At 46.0% G+C, this 18,553-nt stretch overlaps 2 pseudogenes; one reads left to right on the top strand and one right to left on the bottom strand.

Annotated features, from left to right (window-relative positions):
- Window positions 1–18,553, top strand: part of LOC141075924 (uncharacterized) — a 294,351-nt pseudogene that overhangs the window by 40,914 nt on the left and 234,884 nt on the right.
- LOC141075927 (uncharacterized) lies at window positions 14,481–17,459 on the bottom strand (annotated as a pseudogene).

The raw sequence follows: 18,553 nt of genomic DNA, 5'->3' as shown, positions 1-18,553 counted from the left end.
CCGCGTGTGTACGAGGTGTACAGAGCGGAGCCGTGTGTGTACGAGGTGTACGAAGCGGAGCCGTGTGTGTACAAGGTGTACGGAGCAGAGCCGTGTGTGTACGAGGTGTACGGAGCGGACCCCTGTGTGTACTCTATATACACCTGTATTCCCCCAGCTTCAGTCACAGACTCTTGTGTACACTGTATGCACCCGTATACCCCCAGCTTCGGTCGCAGACCCCTCACTGTGCACTGTATAAACCTGTATACCCCCAGCTTCAGTCATAGACACCTCCATGTACGCTGTATACACCTGTAATCCCCCAGCTTCTGTCACAGACCCCTGTTTGTAGGCTGTACACACCCGCCTACCCCCAGCTTCGGTATCAGCCCCCCGTGTATGCTGTATACACCCGCATACCCGCAAGTTCAGTCGCAGACCACTCTGTGTACACTGTATACACCTGTAATCTCCCATCTTCAGTTGCAGATTCCTGTGTACACTGTATACACCCATATTCCCCTAGCTTCGGTCACAGACCCCTCTGTGTATACTGTGTACACCCGTATTCCCCTAGCTTCGGTCACAGACCCCTCTGTGTATACCCTCAGCTTAAGTAACAGCCCACTGTGTACGCTGTATGCACCAGTATACCCCAGCTTCAGTCGCAGACCCCTCTGTGTATACTGTATACACCCGTATATCCCCAGGTTCGGTCACAGACCCCCTTAGGCTACTTTCACACATCAGGTTTTCGGCGTCAGGCGCGATCCGGCGTCGTGCCGGAATGCTGGATCCGGCAAATGTTTTGTAAAACCTGATGTGCCGGATCCGGTTTTCTGCCGGATCCGTCTTGTTCATGACAGACAAAACCGGATCCGTCTCATCCGGTTCATCCGGTTTTCGATCCGTTTTTTGACGGATTACGCCGTATCCGGTTTTTAAAATTGACCCTTGTGGCCTTCCGAACGGGATTGGCTACTGGAAAACTATATATAGCATGTTCCTACAGCCCTTCTTTGACAGGTTGTAGAGGAGAAAGTGCAGGTTGGAGAGAAGAGTAAGTTACTGGCGAAGATGGATTTTGTCATTGGAAATGTTTTGAAGAATTTGGCGGATTTTATAGCGGAGGCGAATCGTTTGAGGGTGATTGTTCTGGAGAAGGAGAGAGCGAGACAGCAGCGCATCAGGCATCGTAGACGACGTTTGTGGATCCACCCCATCACAGCCAAGAGAATGACGCGTGGGGTCTATTCTACACTCTGCATGGACCTTCGACGAAACCCGGATAAATTTTTTGGATATGTTCGGATGAAAATGGAGAATTTTGATTACTTGGTGGAGCGCATTGCACACCTCATAAGAAAAGCGGACACCTATTGCCGCTTCTCTGTTTCACCCGCAGAGCATCTGATGGTGACTTTAAGGTAAGCCACATTTATTGGATGTGATCGCATCAGAGCACACTTTCACTGCAATCTTGTTGGTGGTAGTTTGTATCTCCAAGTGTTATAGCTCAGTTTTGGTATGTAATGCTGTGATTTAAAACTAATTTATTGTTTTTTAATTCCCCACAGATTTCTTGCAACTGGAGAATCCCTTTCGTCACTGCATTTCCAGTACAGACTCGGGATTTCCACCATATCTGGAATAGTGAAGTACACATGCCGTGCACTGTGGGACTCCTTAGCTGAAGAGTTTTTACCAGAGCCCACAACAGAGAGGTGGATTGAAATTTCAGAAAAGTTTCAACAGATATGTCAGTTTCCCAACTGCTTGGGCGCTGTGGACGGGAAACATATCCGCATTGTAAAGCCAGCCGGATCGGGATCGGAATATTTCAATTACAAGAAATATTTTTCAATTGTCCTCATGGCCATCGCTGACGCGGAATACAAATTTATTGCTGTTGATATTGGGGCCTATGGCCGCTCCAATGACTCTCAAGTTTTCAAACTGTCTGCCATGGGGCGTAAACTGTATGGAAACACCTTCCAGTTCCCACCCCCTAGACCGCTGCCGCAAACATCTGGTCCACCTATGCCATTTGTCTGTGTAGGGGATGAAGCCTTCCAGCTGTCAGAACACCTTTTGAAACCGTACTCTAGCAGAGAATTGACAAGACCAAAACGCATTTTTAATTACCGCCTCACAAGAGCAAGAAGAATGGTTGAATGTACCTTTGGTATTCTGACAGCCAAATGGTGGGTCCTATTGACTGCGATCAACCTCAAGACAGAAACTGTGGACGAGGTGATCAAAGCTTGCGTGGTACTCCACAATTTTGTTATCTGCAAGGAACCCATTTCCATTGAGGACACCTCTGAAGAAACCACCTTGCAAGATTACCATGACATTACCACTAGAAGTTCTGTGACGGTTTCAGTAATGAGGGACAATTTTGCACTATACTTTATGTCACCTCAAGGCAGAGTACACTGGCAGGATGACAGAGTGTGAAAGATTTGTGCCCAACCAAACTTGTGTACCTTCTGTACCAACAGTATATACCTTTGCCAACCAAAGTTGGCTATCTTGTCCTGGTCTTACTATTTTTACCTTTAGGCCACAGGTGTGTACCTGGTTGTGTTTTATGCAAAGTATTTCACCTTTTAACAAAAGTCGTGTACATTGTTAGGAAATCACCAACAATAAACACAACTTTTTAGGTGAAATACTTTGCTTCAAACACAACCAGGAACACAACTGTGGCAAAAAGCTAAAATTTACCCACAGTTATATACCTGGTTTTGAATACCTTTTTACCTTTTAAATACCCTGTATTTAACCTTTTTTTTAAACATATTTCGCCGCAGAAAGAAATGACAGACAACCATTGTGAAACGATAATTTAACTTTTATTTAAAATATTTTTTTTTTGTAAAATGTTTTTAAAGTGCAAAAAACTTTTTTAATAAAGGTTTTAAACCAAATGACCATTTTTATTAAAAAACACATTATAAATCTGTGTAGTGTGGGGTGGAAATACTGCTGGAGGGGCTGCAGGACACTTCGACACTGGGAGTGTGGAGAGAGGACTGGGATCGTGGTGGGGAAGGAACAGTTAGAGGTGATGGTGTGGAAAAAGCTACAGAATGGGTGGACATGTGGGAGGCAGAAGAAGTGGTGGGCGGTGGAGTGGAGGGTTGGGCAGGGACTGTAGGAGCAGATGATGTTGATGGAAAGTTGTATGGGGAAGGAGTTTGGTACGGGGAAGGAGTTTGGTACGGGGCAGGTTGCTGGAAGTGGGGAGATGTCTGGTACTGGGGAGGTTGCTGGTACTGGGGAGGTTGCTGGTACTGGGGAGGTTGCTGGTACTGGGGAGGTGGCTGGTATGTAATAGGAGGGGGAGGATGGAAAGTGGCTGGAGGGGGTGCAGGTGGAGGAACTACTGGGGTGGGAGGAGGAGGTTGGGAGGTAACGTGCTGGAGAGCAACGTGGCACGAATGCATTACATGCATCTGCTGGGTAGGAGAGAGCGTTTCCATGCGCTCCACAACAGACCTGAAAAAGGTGTGGTTTGATGAAGATCTTGCTTCTGAATGCATGGTTTGCAGAAGTGTCTTCACCTCCAGAATGCTGGAGTTGATCTGCTGAAAGCCTGCGGAGATTTGCTCTGACAAGACTTTTAGACAGTTCTGGAAAGATGCATTCAGATGCAAGAACTCTGGCGCATAAGTCTTTTCCTGACCCCTCTGCCGCTGCCGCCCAGTACCCGCAGGTGTACTAGAGGTGGCAGGGGCAGAAGGGTGGGGTAAAGGGAAAGCGATCTCCTCACCAGCAGCTTCATGTAATGTAGGCGGCCACGATGCTCCTGTGCTGGTGGATGGGACAGATGGGTCGAATGTGTGGGAAGGCTGGGAAGGTGCAGATGTACCGGGGCGGTCGAAGTGTCCCTCGGTGCCGGTCTCCTCAGGGATCGCCTCAGAAGGGTCCAATCGTGCAGGCTCCCGAGTGCTGCTTACCGTGCTGTGGAATAAAGAGAAAAAAAAACAATTAATATAGTGACATGGTATGGCTCTGGCTGAAAAAAAAAAGTTACATCTAAACATTTTTTTTTCACATGTGGTGTGTAATATTTACCTTCTAGTGACCATTGTTTCCCGGAGGAACGACAGGGCTCGTGCGTACTTGTACTTGCTCCTGCGTCCTCCAGATCCACTCGGGGCCCGCATCTCTTTATTGAACTCCTTCTTGAAACGATCCCTCACAGACCGCCACCGCTTCACAATTCTGTCCCCTGAAACGAGAAAGGACAAAGTGGTTAGTATACAACATCAGTGTTTCCCAAACTCCAGTCCTCATGGTCCCCAGGGGTCATGTTTTCAGGATTTCCATAGTAAATAGAAATCCTGAACACATGATCCGTGGGGACCACGAGGACTGGAGTTCGGGAAACACTGATTTACATCAAGCAACCGGTACTGTATATACTTCGGCTCTTTAATCTGGACCCGAGCATCGAGGTCCTCCCAGCGGGCCACAAGGAGCGAACAGATTTCCTCCCAGAGTCGTCGGGTAACGATCAGGTCAGCATGGCGGTGGTCAGCCATATTCCATAGCGGCTCCCTTTCTCTGACGAGATCGATGAGGTTGTCAACATCAATTCCTCCATCCTCACCGTCAGAGTCGGGAGCACGCTGTGAAGGCTGTTAAAGTAAAAGAGAAAAATAGCAAAATTAGTCACCACACTTAAGACATGAAATAAAAAGTGTACCAAAATTTCACTTAAATATTATAATTACACGCTGATGACCGCCGCGTTGCTGTCGCCGACGACCCTGGGAGGCACTGCGAGGACCTCTTGGCCGAGCACCAGATTGGGAAGACTAGAGAAGAAAAGAAAAAAATGTATGTGTTTGGATGTTGGCATTTGTTTGCTGTGTGTGGTCTGCAGAACATTGTTTTCTATGTGTTGTGTGTAGTGTGATGTTGTGTTTCTGCGTTTGATGCAAAAAACTTACCAATTGTGAGCCCACTCCAGGTGTCTGTCCACCCCTTCCTTCTTCTTCTGAGAGCTCCTCTTCAGCTTGTGATTCCTGTTTTGAAATAAAAGGCAATGAATAGACATATATTACAGAGATGATGGATTTTGGAAATAAAAACTTACCGTCAAATGCTGACGATGCGAGGGAGGGCTCCCAGAAGAAGATGTGCTGTCCTCTTGCTGGCCAGACTCCATGGCTGTGGGTGGTGCTGTTGCTGCTGCCAGTGCTGCCACTGCTGCTGCTGCATCTCTTGGGCGGCTGTTGAATAAAGAAAAACAAAGGGCCAATGAATATCTTGATATTCCATGGCCCTAGTTTTGAGGAATGGGGGATTTGATAATTACAGTCTCTCATCTGCTGCTGGACTCCCCTCCCGCTGTTCAGCATGTTCCCTTTGCTGCTCCATTTGGGGTGGTGGTGGTGCTGATGGTGCTGCAGTGGTCTCCTGCCATCTCCTGCGCCTGGTTGCTGTCTTGGGTGGCATGTTGGGTGTGGCTGAGGGTCCCACTGTCATGCTTTTATATATGTGTCTTGTGGGCAGAGCTACTGAGCATGCTCAGACCCAAAAAACCGGATCCGGCGCATTGCGGCGCTCATAGGCTTTCATTGTGTGAAAAAGACAAAAAACGTTACAGTAGCCGTTTTTTACAGACGCCGGATTGCGACACATTGCCGGATCCAGCGAAAACCGGGTGAAACGCATGGCCATCCGGCCCGATCCGGCGCTAATGCAAGTCAATGGGGGGAAAACCGGACCCAGCATTGCAGTCAGAAGTAAAATACAACAGTGCACTTATAATATCTGAGTGCTTACTTTATGATTCATAGCTGTTCATCTGTTCCCCCAACAAATGATTTCAGTGATAAAAACTGACATCCTGCCAAGTTTGAACAAGGTCTACTACTTCCCGGATGCCTCTTCTGCACAGTACAAACATAAGAAAACTTTATAAATGCCTGCCATCACAAGAAAGATTTTGGAGTGGAAGCTGAATTGCCCTTTTTTGCCACAGGTCATGACAAATGTGTATGTGATGATTTAGGATGCCCCGTGAAACGTTTTGTAGCTCGGGCTAGCCACCAGAGGACATATTCAGACCAAATCTTATCTCCCTTGCAGCTTTTCAACTGGAGGGAGAAAATTATTCCTAACATCCAGATCATGTAGTGTACAAACCAGGACTATGAAGAAGAGGAGAGTTTGTTAAAAGATTGATTTCTGTAAGCAGAGCCCATCAGAGAGACCCAGCAATACTGGACTGTCATCCCAGGTAAGTGAAAAAGAAAAAATAACAATGAATTTATCATTCAACAGTGACGTCCATGAAGGGATTGAAGGTGGCTGTCACGGCCCCGGGTTCCACTTACCTTGTTGCACGCGCTTCCTGACATGTCCCCACGCCCGGCCTCCGGCTCCCTCGGCGTCGGGCGCCTGCGCACTGCCTCCCTCCTGGTGCGCAGCCCCCTGGGTAGTATGACACGCTGGCCCCGCCTCCAACATGGCGGCACCCAGTGCTACTTATGCCCGGCGTCTGGACAGGTAAGACGCCTGTTCTACTAATGCGGTGACGCTGTCTCATAGCAGCGTTCTCTGTGTTACAGGCCCCTTCTACCCTGCCTCTGTCTGTGCAGTGTCCCTGGTCTTAAGTACCTCTATTCTTGCCTCTGCCTTCGCTGTGTGCTGTATCTTCAGTTCCCTCTCCCTTTGCCTCCACCTGCGCTGCCTCCGACAGCTCTCCCTCTGCACTCTTGCTATACGGTACCCTCTGTTGGTCCTTACTCCTTCCCTGTCCTGCTCCTTCCATCCTCCCGTTTTGTGTTTTATCAGTACTTCTGCTTTTGCAGCCTCCAGCTATTGCCACCCGCTGCGCTCCGGTCCTGCGCTCTGCCTGTTCTCCATGGCCTCTGTGTTCCCCTGGGCTCCCTGTACGGATTCGCCTGTGCCTCCTCTCCTGTCTAAGCCCAGTCGTCCCTTTGGTTCCGGCTGTCGCGGTTCTATCCCCTGGGGGTGTACCCCTAACACTCCCTGTATAGGGGGTGGTTCTCACCTGGACGCTCGCCCTTAGGGGCTCTGGAGCCGTGACCCAGAGGGTCCACTTCCGGGTTGTCTCTGCATTCCTCTTGCTACTGCAACCGTAACAGGTTGCTGATCCCGCTGGAGCCACGGCTGCCCAAAAAGATTTGGTTTTCCTTCAGGAAAACCAGATGCGTTGATGTCCTTTATGAAAACTATGGACTCGCGTCTTTCCGCTCTCCAATCCTCTGACCGTGGTAACGCTGCCCAGTTGGCTGGCTTACAGCAAGAATTGGCGCAGCAGCGTGATACCCAGTCACATATCCTCAGCTATATGGCTTCAGTAGACGGTCGGTTGCTTGCCTTGCAGTCGGCCGCCTCTGCTCCTCCTGCTGCGGGTTCCCATCCTCCTCCGCAGTTGGCCAAACCACCCCGGTATAGCGGTGACGCCAAATTATGCCGGGGTTTTCTAAATCAGTGCCGTCTTCATTTTGAATTATTGCCCCAGCAGTACCCCACAGACCGAGCCAAAGTGGCCTTCATCATCTCTCACCTAGAGGGGGACGCTCTGGCTTGGGTCAATCCCCTCTGGGAGCGTGATGACCCTGTGGTTTCCCAGTTATCTGTATTTATGGACACTTTCCGTCGGGTTTTTGACGAACTGGGTCGATTAGCCTCCACCACTGAGGCTTTGTTTAGCCTCTGCCAAGGTTCCCTAACCGTGGGCCAGTACGCCATACAGTTCAGGACCCTGTCCGCTGACTTAGGTTGGAATAACGAGGCATTGGTGGACGCTTTCTGGCGAGGTCTCTCGAGTCATATTAAAGATGAGCTCGCTGGTCGTGATACCCCTACAGCTCTGGAGGATTTGATTTCCCTGGCCACACGGATAGATCTCCAGTTTCAGGAACGGGCCAGGGAGAGAAGGGTTTCTCGTCCTTTATCTTCTCTTTGCAGACCACCCAGTTCCCGACCCAGGATCCTCTTCTCTGCCTCTGCTCCCTAACCTATGCAGGTGGACCGCCTGAAGCTCTCTGACCAGCGTCGTAGGGAGAGAACCCTACAGAGTCTTTGTTTCTACTGCGGTAGCGGCTCCCATTTGCTCCAAACTTGTCCTGACCGTCCAGAAAACTCCTCCGCCTAGGCCAGGTAAGAGAGGCCTTCCTGGGTGTTTGTGTTACCTCTCTACCCCTCACTTTGTCTGTCCTCTTGTATGTTGATGGGAAGCGGGCTTCTCTGGTGGCCTATGTGGACTCGGGTGCTGCCGGAAATTTTATTAGGCTTGAGGAGGTCAACAAATTTTCTGTTCCTGTGAGGCCCTTAGAGAACCCTCAAAGTCTCACTTCCGTAGATGGTCGACCCCTGCTAGAGACAGTTACCCATGTCACTCATGAGGTAGAGTTGCAGGTAGGAGCCCTGTACAAGGAGAAAATTATGTTTTATGTCTTGGCAGGTCTTTCCCATCCAATCCTACTCGGTCTCCCTTGGCTGGGCTCCACGAGCCCACCTTAGATTGGCATAGCGGCAACGTCTTGCGCTGGGGGGGTCTTTTCAGGCTCGGTGCCTGCTGCCGCTGCATCCCGTGGGTACCCCTCTTCCTTCTCCTGTTCTCTTCGGATTACCGTCGGCTTATAGTGCCTTTGTGGTTGTTTTTGATAAGAAACATCTAGTCAGTATAGTCTAGATTATAGTCTAGAGATTATACAGTCTAGTGTGCATGGGGAGTGTGTCATCACAGACACTTGGATGAGTAAGCATGGCCAAGGGGGTTACATCTCGCTGACTGGGCACTGGGTGACTCTACTGGCTGTGGGGACAGGTACTGCTCCACAAGTCTTGGAATCCCCAAGGCTTGCAGGACAAACCTCTACATTTAACACTTCCTCCACTGCTTTTGCCTCCTCTATCACTTTTAGGGCCTCCACCTGTGCCCTCAACCCCTGCCTTAATGAGACACGCGTTCCAAGTGCGGAGCAGATCCCCACCACCTCCGTACTGCACAGCCAGGGCTCTCTGCAATCAGGCAGTCTTAAAATTGATATGTCTTGGAGATTGCAGTCATACAGCTGAAGAGTTGTGGACAGTTCTCCAGGCTCAGTTTGATCAATGGCTGTCTCCGCTGAACCTGCATGCAGGGAAGGTGATAAGGGTGCAAACTTGGTGGCGGCCCTACGGCAAGGCAAGCCCACACACGTGCCTTGCATGGCTCATGTCCTCAACTTGGCGGTATAGCGTATTCTCCACCACTATTCTGGCCTGGGTGAACTGCTCAAGAAGGCACGTAAGCTGTGTTCTCATTTCTGCCATTCACACCCCTCTCCTCATCGACTTGCAGTGGAATTCCACTCTGCACGATGGAGCGACTGTGGCAGCAGCAACAAGTCCTGACACAGTATGTCATGTCATATAGCCTGGGCCAACGCCGTATGGACCTGGCGCATGTCACATTTACAGAGTGCGCACAGATTAAGTACTTCTGCACCCTTCTGCACAGTTTAAAAATGGCTACTGAGATAGTTATCACTGATGCCTCCATCATCAGCATCACTATTCTGGTCATCTATATGCTGGAGAAGACATTGAATAGCCTGCGGGAAGAGATGGTGGTCCCAGAAGAAGAGGAGGAAGCAGAGGAGGATGCAGAAGGGATAATACTGTCTCTAAGTTCAAGACTGTCGCAACACAGGTGGGTGCCAAGGGAGGGTGGATTACTGTGATCGAGGGGGGGGTGATAACAGACAAGCTGTTATGGAAGGTGCAAGATCCGAGGAACAAATGGAGGAGAAAGAGGTGATGGGCGAGTAACTGTCAGATGAAGAGGATAATACTCCCCTCTCTGTTATTCGTGGTTGGTGGGATGGGACGGAGGAAACGAGCCTCATTGTTACTCAGTCACCAACACAGCATGGGCTTGGACCTCATGGTAGAGCCCTACATATGAGTGCCTTCTTGCTGCACTATCTGCAACATGATCCCCGTATAGTTATGATTAGGAATAATGCTGACTGCTGGGTTGCCACTTTATTAGATCCACGTTATAAAACCAAATTTTGCTACATGATCCCTGCCCTAGAAAGGGAACAGCGAATGCTGGAGTATTGAAACACGCTTTTACACAACCTTAAGAGAGCTTTTCCCTAAGACAGCAGTGAAGCACACAGTTCGAATCGCGGTTGTTGACTTCCAACCTCCGGACCATCAATTCTTCAACGCCAAAATATTAGCAGCAGCAGCAGCAGTGGTGGAAGTAGAAGAAGCAATTTTTGTGAGTCCTTTGACACTTTTTTAGGCCAACGCATGACGTGGGTTACTTGCTTACATATTTTGGCCAAAATATTAACTAATACCTCTCATATTTTTTATATGTGTTTTTTGCACTTTATTTTTCAGGGTGCAGTTGGGCCCATTCAGTCTTGTAAACTGTGGTGTCTGTTCACATGGGATGCGTTTGGATGGCGCAAGGCAGCCCGCCTGATCTAATAGTATGGGTGTAACTAATAGGCTGTTAGCCTGGATGATGTGCATTCCCATTGTGTGAACAGCGGAGCATACAAGTCTTCATTGTGCATTAATATACCAAGCAACCGCCCCTCCATACACTGGTAGGTTGTGAGCGGTTGTCTCATCGGTATTCTTGCACCTGTGTTGCCCCCATCCTAACTATATGGGCTCACTCACCCTGAGTGCATTTGTTGGGAGGTCTGGGCAGGTAAGCATCTCTGCTTTTTGCTGTTTTTGAACATTTGACATTTGCCTGAATTTTTATATCTACACATGATTTACACAAATTATATTTTCTTGTGGTAACTCTATACTATTTAACATTATAAACTGTGTATTTTTGTAATTATTTGTATGTATATATGATTGATTACCACTAGAGTTGAGCGATACCGTCCGATACTTCAAAGTATCGTATCGGATGGTATCGGCCGATCTTTAAAAAAAGTATCGGTATCGCCGATTCCGATACCGGAAGTCCCATTCAAGTCTATGGGACTTCCGGTATCGGAATAAGAAAAACCCTTTCCTGCCCTTGTACAGCCTCTCTGGGGTCTGTACGGGCCTTTCGGGGGGCTGTGCCGGCCTGCCAGGGGGTCTGTGCAGGCTCCGGTGGTCTGTGCCGGCCTGCCAGGGGGTCTGTGCAGGCTCCGGTGGTCTGTGCCGGCCTGCCGGTGGTCTGTGCCGGCCTGCCGGTGGTCTGTGCCGGCCTGCCGGTGGTCTGTGCCGGCCTGCCGGGGGGCTGTGCAGGCTCCGGGGGGCTGTGCCGGCCTGCCGGGGGGCTGTGCCGGCCTGCAGGGGGGCTGTGCAGGCTCCGGGGGTCTGTGCAGGCATCGTCCGATGGGACTACAAGTCCCATCGGGCGATGCCTGCTACCATGACAGTGATTGACACATTAGCCAATGATGGGACAGTAGTAGTCCCATCATCCGTCTAATGTGTTAAATGTAAAAAAAAAAAAAAAAATTACATGCTACATACATACAACATGCATACTACATACATGCTACATTCATACTACATACTACATACATGCTACATTCATACTACATGCAACATACATACTACATATATACTACATGCATGCTACATACATACTGCATGCTACATACATACCACATATATACTACATACATACTACATGCATGCGACATGCATGCTACATGCTACATACATAACACATATATACTACATGCATGCTACATACATACTACATGCTACATACTACATATATACTACATGCATGCTACATACTACATGCTACATACATACTACATATATACTACATGCATGCTACATACATACTGCATGCTACATGCATGCTACATACATACTACATACATACTACATGCTACATACATACTACATACATACTACATACATACTACATGCATGCTACATGCATGCTACATACATACCACATACATAACACATATATACTACATGCATGCTACATACATACTACATGCTACATACATACCATATACATACTACATGCATGCTACATACATACTACATGCATGCTACATACATACTACATGCTACATACATACTACATATATACTACATGCATGCTACATACATACTACATGCTACATACATACTACATATATACTACATGCATGCTACATACATACTACATGCTACATACATACTACATATATACTACATGCATGCTACATACATACTGCATGCTACATGCATGCTACATACATACTACATGCTACATACATACTACATATATACTACATGCATGCTACATACATACTACATGCTACATACATACTACATATATACTACATGCATGCTACATACATACTGCATGCTACATGCATGCTACATACATACTACATACATACTACATGCTACATACATACCACATATATACTACATACATACAATACATTCATACAATACATACATAGACATACAGTACATATAACATAGAGTAACATACTTACCAATACTTGTCACATTGTTCCCCGAAGCCATTGTCTTTCCGGAATAAATATTAACATAACAAACCACAAAAATACTCACCCACGATCCGAAGCAGTCCACGAGTGTGTCCCACGACGATCTTGGGTAGAGAACGGCAGCATCAGATGATGCTGCCGTTCTCTACGGGCTGCAGGAATCCAATGACGGAAGGTAGGTATCCTTCCGCACTGTATTCCTCCGCCACTTAAAAAAAAAAAAAGTCCCTAGTCTCACTTTATGCCATTGCTGTGTGGGAAATTCCCACGCAGCAATGGCATAAAGTGAGACTAGGGACTTTTTTTTTTTTAAGTGGCGGAGGAATACAGTGCGGAAGGATACCTACCTTCCGTCATTGGATTCCTGCAGCCCGTAGAGAACGGCAGCATCATCTGATGCTGCAGTTCTCTACCCAAGATCGTCGTGGGACACACTCGTGGACTGCTTCGGATCGTGGGTGAGTATTTTTGTGGTTTGTTATGTTAATATTTATTCCGGAAAGACAATGGCTTCGGGGAACAATGTGACAAGTATTGGTAAGTATGTTACTCTATGTTATATGTACTGTATGTCTATGTATGTATTGTATGAATGTATTGTATGTATGTAGTACATATGTGGTATGTATGTAGCATGTAGTATGTATGTAGTATGTATGTAGCATGCATGTAGCATGTAGTATGTATGTAGCATGCATGTAGTATATATGTAGTATGTATGTAGCATGCATGTAGTATATATGTAGCATGTATGTAGTATGTATGTGGTATGTATGTAGCATGTAGTATGTATGTAGCATGCATGTAGTATGTATGTAGCATGTAGTATATATGTAGTATGTATGTGGTATGTATGTAGCATGTAGTATGTATGTAGCATGCATGTAGCATGCATGTAGTATGTATGTAGCATGCATGTAGTATGTATGTAGCATGCATGTAGTATGTATGTAGTATTTTTTTTTTTTTTTTTTAACATTTAACACATTAGCCGGATGATGGGACTACTACTGTCCCATCATTGGCTAATGTGTCAATCACTGTCATGGTAGCAGGCATCGCCCGATGGGACTTGTAGTCCCATCGGACGATGCTTGCACAGACCCCCGGACATCAGCACAGCCCCCCGGCAGGCCGGCACAGCCCCCCGGCAGGCCGGTACAGACCCCCACAGGGTGCACAGACCACCGGCAGGCCGGCACAGCCCCCCGGCAGGCCGGCAGAGACCCCGGGCAGTCCACACAGCCCCCCGGCAGGCCGGCACAGCCCCCCGGCAGGCCGGCAGAGACCCCCGGAAGGCCCGAAATGACGGCGCATCATGATGCGCACACACCGCGCATCATGATGACGTCAGGCCGTCAATCAACTGAACTTCCGATTCCGATGCCGAATTCCGATATTGAAAAAATATCGGAAGTCGGTATCGGAATTCCGATACAGCAAGTATCGGCCGATACCCGATACTTGCGGTATCGGAATGCTCAACACTAATTACCACTTCTGTCTCTGTAAAAACAATCCCCTTTAACCCCTTTCTGACATCGGGTGTAAATGTACGCTGATGTCGGACTCCCTCCTTTTGATGTGGGCCCCGGCGCTGAGCCTACATCTTTTCTCGCACATTATGGGCCAGAAATCCCGCACATCGGTGACCCTGTCACGTGATCACGAGTCACCGATAGGTTGGCATGACAACCAGAGGTCTCCAGCAGACCTCTATGGTTGTCACTGCCGGATCCTATGAGCTCTGCCCAGTGGTTGGCGCTCATAGCAAGTGAGCAACTCTGCTACATGCAGGTGATCTGATCATTGCCTGCATGTAGCAGAGCTGATCGGGTTATAGCAGCTTCTAGCCTCCCATTGAGACTATTGAAGCACGCCTGTGGAGACATGGGGTGGTCAGCGCGTACCCCGGTCCGCTGGCCGAAACAACATGGATCAGGGATCATCCCACCGAATGCAGGCTCTCCCTTTAACATGGGCATAACGCTACTCAGACAACACACAGTGAGGGCAATGCAGTGTGGCAATGCTTTATTGTACCACAAAACAGGCAGATAACACATAGAACAGTCCCAGCAAAATACCCAACAGAGTGCACATTACAGAGTCTCATCCTTCCGCTGATTTGCTCCAGGGGTCGCTACCCCACCTGTGGCACGCACAGAGAGGAGGTAACAACAAGTGTAGGAAGATGACAATCCATTCAGTCCATACAAGCTAAAAAAAGGCCAGTTGATCCGAGGATCACAACCTGGCTTCTCCAAACGTATCCATGGTTCAGCGATGGTCAGTGGAGCAGATCTGTATTCTTCCAACCAAGGCTGAAAACCCCTAGGTTGTTTCCTGTAGAATGATAGATCCATGTCCCTCGTGATGTAAAAACGATATGAAGTATAAAGTTTGAAGTCTGGGATCTGCCGATATGTGGCTAGTTTTCTGTTTCAGATAACATGATTTTAATTTTTTTTTGTCCAGTCTTGCTTGAATATAGATCAATATTAAATAGTCACCTGATGACGCCTTTGGTGAGGACAATGAAACCCATAGAAATAAGAGGCTTGGAGAGTGAATGTGTATACATCACCTCACCCTATATACTGAGATGTGGGGTATATGTTTTTTTCTATTAGTCACCTTCTGTCTAACATTCAGGGGGTGAATTATGGGTATAGTTTTACATTTGGAATTAATAAAGTTTAGTTTTATCCTATTTTCAGCATACATGAGGAATGACAAGAGACAACCCATTTAAGAAAGTTCAATTTTGGTTAAAACTATTCCAACATTATGAACATAAAAAAGGCTTCTCCCCTATGTGACGCTTCTGATGTCTATTAACAGCTGATTTCCAAGTAAAATATTGACTATATTAAGAAAATCAAAAAGGCTTCTCCCCTGTGTGACTGCTCTGATGTCTAACAAGAAGCGCTTTCCGGTTAAAATATTTCCCACATTCTGAACAGGAAAAAGGCTTCTCCCCTGTGTGAGTTTTATGGTGATTAACCAAATCTGATTTCTGGTTAAAACATTTCCCACATTCTGAACAGGAAAAAGGCTTCTCCCCTGTGTGAGTTCTCTGGTGAGGTGGCTCAGTCGCTAGCACTGCAGCCTTGTAGTGCTGTAGTCCTGGGTTCAACTCCCATCTAGGACAACATCTGCAAGGAGTTTGTATGTTCTCCCCGTGTTTGCGTGGGTTTCCTCCCACATTCAAAAGACATACTGATAGGGAATTTACATTGTGAGCCCCATTGGGGCCAGTGATGATAATGTGTGCAAACTGTAAAGGGCTGCGGAATAGGTTAGTGCTATATAAAAAGAAAGATTATTATTAGTAGTAAGATTCCATTTCTGTTAAAACATTTCCCACATTATGAACAGGAAAAATGGCTTCTCTGATGTGATCAAGATTTATTTTCAATTAAACATGAAGGAAGTTTCTCCCCTGTGTGAGTTATTTGGTGTGGAACAAGACTCCCTTTCTGGTTAAAAATTATTCCACATCCTGAACATGAAAAAGGCTTCTCCCCTGGTAAGTTCTCTGGTGCCTAACACAATCTGATTTATTGCAAAAACATTTCCCACATTCTGAACATGAAAAAGGCTTCTCCCCTGTGTGGGTTCTCTGGTGGGTGACAAAATTTGATTTGTATGGAAAATATTTCCCGCATTCTGAACATGAAAAAGGTTTCTCCCCTGTGTGTGTTCTCTGGTGATTAACAAAATGTGATTTATGTGCAAAATATTTCCCACATTCTGAACAGGAAAAAGGCTTCTCCCCTGTGTGAATTTTCTGGTGAGTAACAAAATGTGACTTATGTGCAAAACATTTCCCACATTCTGAACAGGAAAAAGACTTCTCCCCTGTGTGAGTTTTATGGTGATTAACCAATTCTGATTTATGGTTAAAACATTTCCCACATTCTGAACAGGAAAAAGGATTCTCCCCTGTGTGAGTTCTATGGTGATTAACCAAATTTGATTTCCGGTTAAAACATTTCCCACATTCTGAACAGGAAAAAGGTTTCTCCCCTGTGTGAGTTCTTTGGTGTCTAACAAATTGTGATTTAAGTGCAAAACATTTCCCACATTCTGAACAGGAAAAAGGCTTCTCCCCTGTGTGAGTTCTATGGTGATTAACCAAATCTGATTTCTGGATAAAACATTTCCCACATTCTGAACAGGAAAAAGGCTTTTCCCCTGTGTGAGTTCTATGGTGATTAACCAAATCTGATTTCTGGTTAAAACATTTCCCACATTCAGAACAGGAAAAAGGCTTCTCCCCTGTGTGAGTTCTATGGTGATTAACCAAATTTGATTTCCAGTTAAAACATTTCCCACATTCAGAACAGGAAAAAGGCTTCTCTCCTGTGTGAGTTCTCTGGTGAGTAACAAAATGTGATTTCTGTATAAAACATTTCCCACATTCTGAACAGGAAAAAGGCTTCTCCCCTGTGTGAGTTCTATGGTGATTAACAAAATTTGATTTCCGGTTAAAACATTTCCCACATTCTGAACAGGAAAAAGGCTTCTCTCCTGTGTGAGTTCTCTGGTGAGTAACAAAATGTGATCTCTGTATAAAACATTTCCCACATTCTGAACAGGAAAAAGGCTTCTCCCCTGTGTGAGTTCTATGGTGATTAACCAAATCTGAGTTCCATGTAAAACACTTCCCACATTCTGAACATGAGAATGACTTCTCTGCTTTAGTAGCAGTTTGTTTTTTATTGCCTTTTTTGTGACATTGCTTTCCCTTATTACTCAGTAATGAATCAGAAGATGGGACCTGTTTCATAAGATCAGATGACAAATCTTTGCTATGAATGGATGATGATATATTTGGAGTAATAGCAATCACTTCAGTTGTATCTTGTAGGATCTCAAGATCATCAGATTTAAAAATTGAAGATGTCAACTGTCCCTCTGATCTCCTGGTACAGTCATCTGCTAAGATAAAAAAACAATTATTATTTATTACTAAAATATCCTTTAGTTTTATATTTTTGAACATTTCTACTTAAATTGTCCATAAAAATGGCAAGCTATGTAAAAGCTTTAATTATTTACCAAGACAATGACAGGTCACAGTGTAATAGAAAACCTTGTTGGATGAGCCAGTAGTGTGTGGTGTTCAACTGTTTGTTCATTCTGCCTCCCAAATATCGAATACAAAGAAACCAATCAATGTTATGTAGGCGAAAATAATACCAATTCTCATCTCACAAAAAACAAGTCCCCACTCAGGTCCATCATCTGTCATTGGAAAAACAGAGGTTCCCACACTAATAGTGGCTCAAAGGCTGTTGAAAAGCAACAGAGTTTCTATAAACCAATCCAGCAAAATCCGCTCTCACTTCGGAGTCTTGCAGTGTGGACAAACAACATTTAGGATCCCTGTATTTAGCAATATTATAGTGAGAAGAATCCACTTAATTTGCGGTGTCTCCTGGAGCACAATCTGGGCACTATGTGCTGGGTAATAAAATGGCAAATGTGTAATTTTCACTCCAACATCCACTGCATGTTAATTTCCGGAAAGTTGCTGTGGAGTCAAATTATTCACTCCTCCTACACACATGGTCAAAATTGTTGGTACCCGTTGTTTAATGAAACCCACAATGGTCACAGAAATAACTTTAATCTTACAAAAGTAATAATAATTAAAAAATCTATGAAAATGAACAACTGAAAGTCAGACATTGCTTTCAGCCATGCTTCCACAAAATTAAAAAAAAAATAAAACTCATGAAATAGGCCTGGACAGAAATGATTGTACCCTTAACTCAAATATTTTATTGCACAACCTTTGGAGGCAATTGTTGAAATAAAATGATTCCTGTAGCTGTCAATGAGACTTCTGCTCCTCTCGACAGGTATTTTGGCCCACTCTTCAAGAGCAACTACTTCAGTTGGCTCATGTTTGAAGGTTGCCTTTTCCAGACGGCATGTTTCAGCTCTTTCCAAAGATGCTCATTAGGATTTAGGTCAGGGCTCATAGAAGGCCACTTCAGAATAGTCCAATATTTTCCTCTCAGCCATTCTTGCGTGTTTTTAGCTGTGTATTGTGTGTCATTATCCTGTTGCAAGACCCA

The sequence above is a fragment of the Dendrobates tinctorius genome, unplaced genomic scaffold (genome assembly GCF_039654945.1).
Source record: "Dendrobates tinctorius isolate UK_male_01 unplaced genomic scaffold, ASM3965494v1 ptg000380l, whole genome shotgun sequence".
In the NCBI taxonomy this organism is placed as follows: Eukaryota; Metazoa; Chordata; class Amphibia; order Anura; family Dendrobatidae; genus Dendrobates; species Dendrobates tinctorius.
Note: the sequence above shows the minus strand (reverse complement) of the source record. Positions and strands in the feature narration are given on the sequence as shown.